The sequence below is a fragment of the Dermacentor andersoni genome, chromosome 1 (genome assembly GCF_023375885.2).
Source record: "Dermacentor andersoni chromosome 1, qqDerAnde1_hic_scaffold, whole genome shotgun sequence".
NCBI classification, from domain to species: domain Eukaryota; kingdom Metazoa; phylum Arthropoda; class Arachnida; order Ixodida; family Ixodidae; genus Dermacentor; species Dermacentor andersoni.
This window is the reverse complement of record NC_092814.1, coordinates 194364130-194372528: the sequence shown is the minus strand read 5'-3', so window position 1 is coordinate 194372528 and position 8399 is coordinate 194364130.

Below are 8399 nucleotides of genomic sequence, written 5' to 3'. Positions count from 1 at the left end.
CGTCGTTATCCTCCACATCGCTTCTTCCACATGGCTGCCACACCGATTCCGCTAATCATGCCAAAAAAGACACATTTAATTAATATAGAGTTAATTAGGGCAATCGAACCCACGACCATTGACGGGAGTCGGACCCACGACCTTTGGTGTTAATTAGGGCGAAGTTAATTAAGGCACAGTTCATTAAGTTAGCCTTACTTAAGGCACTCGATCCCACGACTTCTCGTGGGAGAAAACAATATATAAGAAATAACAGCACCTTCGAATGAGAATGTTAGGTAATTGAATGGATATCTTTTGAGCGCGCAGGCTTTCGCCTTCACCCTCCTTGGCGTATGCTAAAGTGACAGCAGGGCGCAAGCAAGTATACAAGACGCGCGAGCGCGCATTGCGTAGCCGCGTGGACTCAGAACTTCATTCCACATCGCCATGGGTGACGACGCACCAGGCCCTAGTCGCGGGCGGGGAAGACCTAGAAAGTACGTCACGGCGGAAGAGGCTAGAGCAGCTCGAAATGCCACTCGTCGTGACCGCTGTCGGGATGAAGATGCTATGGACGAAGCTGCGGCAGCGGCCCGACGACAGCAACATGACGTTCTGGGAATGCAGAATTAGGGGAGAGAGAGGTCGCTGCCGCACGCGCAAGATGATCCGTGTGGCCTTGAGAGGTGAAGGTACCGACGGGGGCGAACAGGAGGCTCCTGGCGATGGCGTTCAACAGCAGATCAGCAGAAAGTTTAACAGCACATCAGCAGAAAGTTCAACAGAATGTTCAACAGCAAATCAACAGAAGGTCAAACAAGGCTTTCGCCTTCACATTCTTCGAAAATTCTAAACATCCTCCGTATTTTTTCAGTTCAGCCGGTTCAAACTTGTCTTAGGTATCAACCAACTAGCGCAGCTAAATACTATTCAGACTATGCTGGCTTTCTCGCTCCTTCTTTTTTTTCTTAATGCGAAAGCATTATATTCCCCATTACGCGAAAATCCGGCGATGTCGTCGGCGGCGGGACCGAAAGATTGTAGCAAAAATGGCCGACGGTGCGACAAGCAAAAACACGTCAAAAATGCTCGGATTGGCGGTAAATTTGTCAGGCAGATTTGGTACATTTGGTGAATTTGGTATATTTTGACCTGGGTGAGTGCGAGACGGCACGCTTCCTCGAGCCCACGATGACTCCACGGTTATGGCTGACGAAAGTTGTGTCTAGTGCGTGCGTCACTGCGCACGTCACGTCACTGCCTCCCACGTGTCACTTGCTCTTCGGATTTCATGGGTGCTGTGCCTACTGCGATGCACTCTCGACGCCAAATCATGAGCGTATAAAGCGAGGTGTGTCTAGTGCATGCGTCATTGCACACGTCACGTGGCTGCCTCCCGCGCGTCACTTGCTCTTCGGATTTCATCGGCGCTGTGTTTACTGGGATGCACTCCGAAGCGTCTACCTCAGTGGGACCTGTGAAACGTGACGGTCGCCCAAGGAAGCACGCCGCAGAAGACGAAGCAAGGGAACACGAAAAGTAATGCCGTGCAAGTTTACAACGTGCACAACGACATACGTACGGATGAATACATACGTGAAAACATATCCCCAAAACGACTACAATGCTTTCGCATTCTCACACGTAAGCAGTCTTAAGTGTCGCTGCCGAATCTTTCTTTTTTACTTTATTTTCCAATCGCTTTGAAAATATTTCTTTGTGAGCGTCGCTACTAACTTGCGAAAACCTTTGAAACAGACACAGTAAGAAGATGTCAGATCAACAGTATTGGTGCCATCACGACCGCGCGTAAGTAGCACTAACTGCGACATGCAAAACTACCGTGGTGGCTCAAGGATGTTGGCCGAGATTCGATTGACTATCTTTTCAACAAACCAAGGAAACCGTGCAGCACTAATAGCAATATTAAGTAATTTTGCTTACAATGGATGTTTTTAACTAAAAATCGTCAATGAAGCCAATCAAAGAAGTGCGAAATTTGATTTTGCAGGCAAATTTGCCATATTTATTTCTAGACTTCCTTTTGGTGGGGGGGGGGGTCCGATTCCCCCCCCCCCCCCAAAAAAAGAATATTACTACGCCAAAGAAAGAAGTATGTTTCAGGTTGGCTCAATGTACGAAACGCCTCTTTTGAGATATCAAAAGAAAGAAATCCGTACCATCGCTCAAGCATAAACATTAACAATTTTGTATATAATGTGCCACAAAATTCATTTGTAAATTTGAAATCACCTGCAGCGAAAAACTTGTGAAAGCTGTGGGCTACTGTAGCTCTATGCTATGCAGCGTACCAGCTTTACTTGCTATCTAACATATGGTGAAAATGCCGTGCTTTAGGTGTACGTGGCTATGGCGTTGGGCAAGTTGGGATGCTAGGCACGAGGTCACGGCCCCGGCGGCGGCATTTCGATAGGGGCGAAATACGAAAGCACCCGTGTACTTAGATTTAGGTGCACGTCAAAGAACCCCAGGCGGACCGAATTATTCCGGAGTCCCCCACTGCGGTGTTCCTCACAATCAAATCTTCGTTTTGGCACATAAAACCCCATTATTTTTAACTTTCTCCAACACTGAGGTGGCTAGTTGCAATATACACGGCTTCGGATAAGGCATTAGATGACGGAACAAAGAATACAAGACAGGCGCTGCTTTCAACGGAAGTTTTATTGCGAGGCATACACCGTTTATGGCATGCGCAGATGGTAATTTGGCGGCTCATTGCCAAATGCGAATGCCGTCCATACTTGGATAATACCGTGGTGTTGTATCTCGACCCGGACTTGCCTGCACGGTTGGGTCCTCTTCGGGCGGTCGTCCTTTCCGCTCGACTGGGGAGGCCTCCTTTCTCGTCTCTTCTTTTATTCGCCTCACCTCTCCCCGGTGCAGTGCTGTATCAGATGTCTTCACAGCGAGAGACAGATACGGCACTGCATGTTTCTCTTCAATTTCCTTCCCTTAAAAGTCACATACAATACTACAACTGCACGGCTGATAGTATAGACTGCCGAGATGAAGAGGGACGAACTCATAGCGGTTAGCGCTCCGTCTGTTTCGCTAACGAGTAAGGAGCTGCAGTTTGTCGAGTCTGCGCATCCCGCTGTTTGATTATATTAGGTTTTTATTCACATGTGTGGCGCCTCAGAATTTCCCTGCCGATACGAAGGGCGCACATGCTCTTGCACAACTACGCTGTAACGCAGCATAACTGCGGGGCGCCGTTCGTCGCTGGAAGTTGACCATACCTTTCAGAAGCACGTGCTGTCGTGCGAGAGGTTTGTGGAGCCCAAACGTTTCGGTGAGTGCCGGTGGCGCTGATGCCGCGCCTTTTCTGCGCGGTTGAGACATCGCTCTGCCAACTCTTCTTCGCTGAGGATCCGTCTTGGTGGCATTTTTAACCTTCCGTTGCAGACGGCCGCGATTTTGGCTAGCTACCACAAGCTAAGCAAAGGGAAGGGGGCCAGTCGCAGGCTCTGGTACCACCTGCCTCATCCAGTTATCTACTTTTACTGCGCTAGTTCGGCCCCACCGAATCTCTCTCCACTGCTGCGCGCTCCTCGCCTCATTTCAGCCAAAAACTGTCAAGGTAGGCAATGCTATTCGCTTTGAAAGAAAAGCTGACCTACTCTAAACAAGGAGAGCGTTCGATTGGGTGGTTCAAACAACGCTGCGGGTCACCACCCGATGCGGGCGGTTACATAAGTTTGATCTCAGAAGATTGGAACAAAGACAGATTGGAATAGTTTAACTTTATAGGGCCCCTGCGCAACAAATTAATGCGGGGCCGAATTCGAAAGGCTTTTTTTTTTTCGTGTGTGTTTTGTTCGTAAGTGCTCTTTGCCATTGGCTGATCGCCTTTGCTAATAATAAGTCCAACATCACTATTTAAAGGCAGCTGGTCTTACAAAGATTCATGGCTTAAGAGGGCTTCACTATATTTATTGTTTTAATGCAGGCCCTGGGTCCGTATTCGCAACAATCTCTTGCGCTGGAATCGTTCGTGAGGAAAAATTCCAGAAAATTCTGATGCTGCACATTTCATTAGCGTGAGTAGCCCGCCAATGGCAAACAGCACTTACGAGTGAAAAGCTTTGCGAACTCGGGCCTTGATCCGCACTTCTCTTTCCTAAATATGAACACCCGCGTACATTACAACGGACCCGCGTGAGCACCACGCTAAGCGATATTGTTCTTCGTGCCCCGAATATCGTTCGCCTCTAAGTTCGACTAATGGTCGACTATTCACGGGGCTTACTTTCGACACCTTTCTGCCGCCTTCAAGCGATGAGCATCGGCACCGCCATGTCGCAAAGGAAATCGGAAGGCGCCGCGTGCTGGCGTGCGTTCCGTATATGGTCAGCTTCCACAACTCAAGCTGACTCCCGCAGAGTATTCACAAACGCTCCAGCCGCTCCGCCTTCCGCCTGGAGCGGTCGCCGCGCTTACAATAGCGCGCTCCTGGGCGAGTACGCCTACTCCAATTAATGTGTGGCTCGAGAAACACCCCTCCACTGCAGAGTCCTTCGGTGGGCGATCAAGGTGCCTGATTACGAATTTCTAGCTCAACTATTGCCAAGGCCAGTCACTGAAGCACAGAGATTATAATTCACTCGAGAAACTCCCCATGCTGTCCGCTCAACCGTGCATGTGACTCGCGACTTCCTCAATGCCCCATACCATCGCACATAAGCTAGAGCGTGTTCATTTTGTTTTTCTTTTACGTAGCAAGGTATTTTGTTGCCCTTTTAGCAAGTGCACAATTTAATGCAATCTTGTCTTGAAGGAGCAAACAAAACGAATGCGAAGAAATATCACGCGAGGATTAAAAAGATCTGGAACAAACGCAACTCCTTTACCATTGGGCCTAGATGGTAAACTCTTTTCAAGCGCGTCCAGCCGCGTGCATGTCACGTTCTGCTTGTGTCAGAACTGTTCTAAAATCACCTTCTTCGAGCAATTAGCGTTACTGCTGTCTAACGCAGCGACAGGTTGTCCCCGTAAAATATATGATTGGATTGCAATCGCCGCTTGGGGTTCACTGTGATGTAGCGATTTTGTCGAGGACCACTTCCATGTAGGGATCCTCTGTTCGAAAGTACAACTATCCAATCGCAAAAAGCAAGGTATATAGCTGCGTAGAGCGAGAAAGCACCTGAATTATCTTCTACATGTAGTGCGAAATCGTTCCAGCCTTGGCGCTGTAATTTTGAAATATTGTTTTGTAACAGTTCCGTCTTACGCAGTGACAGACAAATCGGGTGCAGGAAGTACGAAGTGTCACGGCAAAACAGAGACGCGATCGGGCGCATCTATCATTAACGCGTCGGACATGCCAGAGGATATCGGATCACGGCGGGTGCGATGGCAAATGCTAAACCGACTGTTTGAGCGAGGGTTTCCCAGCAATTATTCAAAGGAACGCTTCAATTCAATGTATACTTGCAAAAAAGAAGAAGAAAAACGCATTCACTCAAAATCCTATTTTCATTCTTTGGCGGGAAAAGAGAGTGTTTTGAGATAGCGTATATAGTGGGCCTTGCCTGCGTTAAACGCGAACAATTTATGGGACGTAAGGGTGCACGGTCACTTGATGTATTTTATGGCACATTCGAATGGTCGTTTTCGAGCGCTTTAAATCGCTCCCGAAAGATTTATCCTGTTCAGGTGGTCGGAAAGGGGCCCGCCGGCTACATTCCTGAGCTCTTTTCCGATCATCCGACTCCAGATCAGAGCCGTCGAGAGGCGCTCCCAGTATCCCTGTCGGAGCAGCAAAGAAATCTGGTCAATTTCTGGTCACCTGACCCCACTCATTCTCATGGTTGCGCTAGCGAAAGCGCATCGACTCTCACAGCGACGACTATTGTTATCCACACGTACGCTGGCTGCCATCGCCAGCGTACGTTTTCTACTTCTGTTGTCCGTGTGTCTTAGCGCAGTAACCCGAGTATTACAAGATGAACTTCCACCAACTAGCCCAACTTGCCACTACTGCCATCGCCACCATGTTTCACATCCAAACACAGTCGGTATGCGATAGCGGCACTGGCAGCTTTACCGCAAGCAGCCCTTAGATATCGCTTTCCCCCCTCCCCCTTCTTCCCCCCCCCCCTTTCCTACAATGCTCTGAAAAGCAGAAGACTTTTCGGTTGGCACAAGCGCAAGTTATTTGTTAACAGACTTATATGGGCTAGTTGGTTGCTGGCTTGATGGAACATGGTTATAACGCGTCGTATACTCGGACTTTTCAAGGCTCAGAAGAGAGGGAATTGTTTGAGGCATTTTGTATAAAAAAAGGAGAATGTTGCATTAACACCACGTCGCTCAATCTACCAAGAAAAGAAGCGATATATTTGCACAATAAGTATCGAAGTCCGCAGATATAAAGACCATAGAATGCGTTATAGCATGGTTAGGAATGTGTCTTTAATCTTGCGCAGATCAGGACTTTCAGAAGTGAAGTGATACATGATGATCTGCTTTTGTGCCGACAAAGTGCGTTGTGTCAATGTTGTTTATAATGTTTCCGCGCAGCAGCTGCTGCTCATGTAATTTTTCCGCAGTAAAGCTCAATTGAAGTTCGGCTACTGGTCTTGTGTACATCCTTTCAGTGTCCTGTCCTCAAAACGCGCCGTTATAACCATGTTCCATCAAGTAAGTGATCTCCTACTTGAACCCAGAGTGCCTCAGGGATCGGTAAGCTCGTATACGGAGGATCGCAGCGACCATCCAAAGTTGCCATTAGTTTAACGTACGGTAACGCTAGCGTCAAAAATAGAGGGAGGTAGAAATTGAAAAAAGGAAGAGGGAGTCACGTATTCCCCCGCCATGATTACGAACGCCCTTATGCGTACGCCGCAGAAACGTGATAGCATATAGAGCTTGCGCAGCGAAGTTTGTTCCTTTCCGTGCGTTAGGCATTTGCGTTTGCTTTCTTACACTATTCTAAAGCTGTCTAAAAGGAGATAGATAGATTATGGGGTTTTACGTGCCAAAACCACTTTCTGATTATGAGGCACGCCGTAGTGGAGGACTCCGGAAATTTCGACCACCTGGGGTTCTTTACCGTGCACCTAAATCTAAGTACACGGGTGTTTTCGCATTTCGCCCCCATCGAAATGCGGCCGCCGTGGCCGGGATTCGATCCCGCGACCTCGTGCTCAGCAGTCTAACACCATAGCCACTGAGCAACCACGACGGGTGTGTCTAAAAGAAGAAAAGGCCGGTTCCGGTAATGGCACTTAAAACGAACAACTTTCCTAGGCGGTCGCTCAACCATCTGTCATGCTAGACCAATGACCTTGACGGTACCATCTGAGATGGTAGAGCGACCGCCTAGACATGACAAAAGACGGAAGATTGGTCCCCGGGTCAGGACGAACTTTTCTTCAACTGGAAGTCTTCTTTCCGAGAAACCCGTATGGGTTTCCTTTGTAGCTTCTTGCTCTTGTCGGGTGGATGTCAAATTTTTCCGCGCCATTCCTCTTTAGTGTATGTCCCTTCAGCACTATAGCCCCGCCGCGGTGGCCCAATGGCTATATGGCGGTGCACTACTGAGCTCGAGTTCACGTGTTCCTTCCCTGCCGTGGCGGCCGCAATTCGACGGGGCGAAAGGCAAAAAAATTCGCGATTAATCCATCCTTCAGAGATGACTGGCGAATTTAATGTGATTAGCAAACTATCTTAGGATTGGGTAGTAATTGTTTATATAATTTATGTTATGATTATTATGAAAAGCGACACCTACGCAGTGACACATACCCTGCGGCCCAAGTTGGCGCCAAAGAGGTTCACTGAAGAGCATCACATACCTGGTATTGGATACTAAGTGACCCCAGTTGATCCGACGGTTCATTTGAACCCGGTTCCCTGAGAATTGCAACCCGATGCTCTAGCCATTTCACCATCCCAGTGATCCAAGATGGCAGAAGGACGTTAGGCATGGACACACATATTCATAGAGGCATACTGAAAATTGGGTGAACTTCCCAACGAATGCGAATCGTATTAAAACGCTCGGGTACTTAGATTCAAGTGCACGTTAAAGAATCCCCTGTGGCAAGCATTAATACGGGGTCCCACACTATATATACGGCGTTCCTCATAATCAGATCGTGGTCTTATCACGTGAAACCCCTGGATTAATTAACACTACGGTAAAGTTAAGCTTTTTTTTTCTGCACATCATTACTCGCACCGGCAAACATGAAAATTGTTTAACCATCACTGGTGAATAAATGAATTATCAAACATTCACAAACGTTTCAGTCAACTTCAGTAGCGTAATTGCAATTGCGGAATAGAAGCCGATCAGTGCGTTTCCACTTGCTAGGCATCCCGAGACCAGTTCTGAGATAACCGTCCCTCAGTAATATTCCGGCGACGCATGCACTGCCATTTCG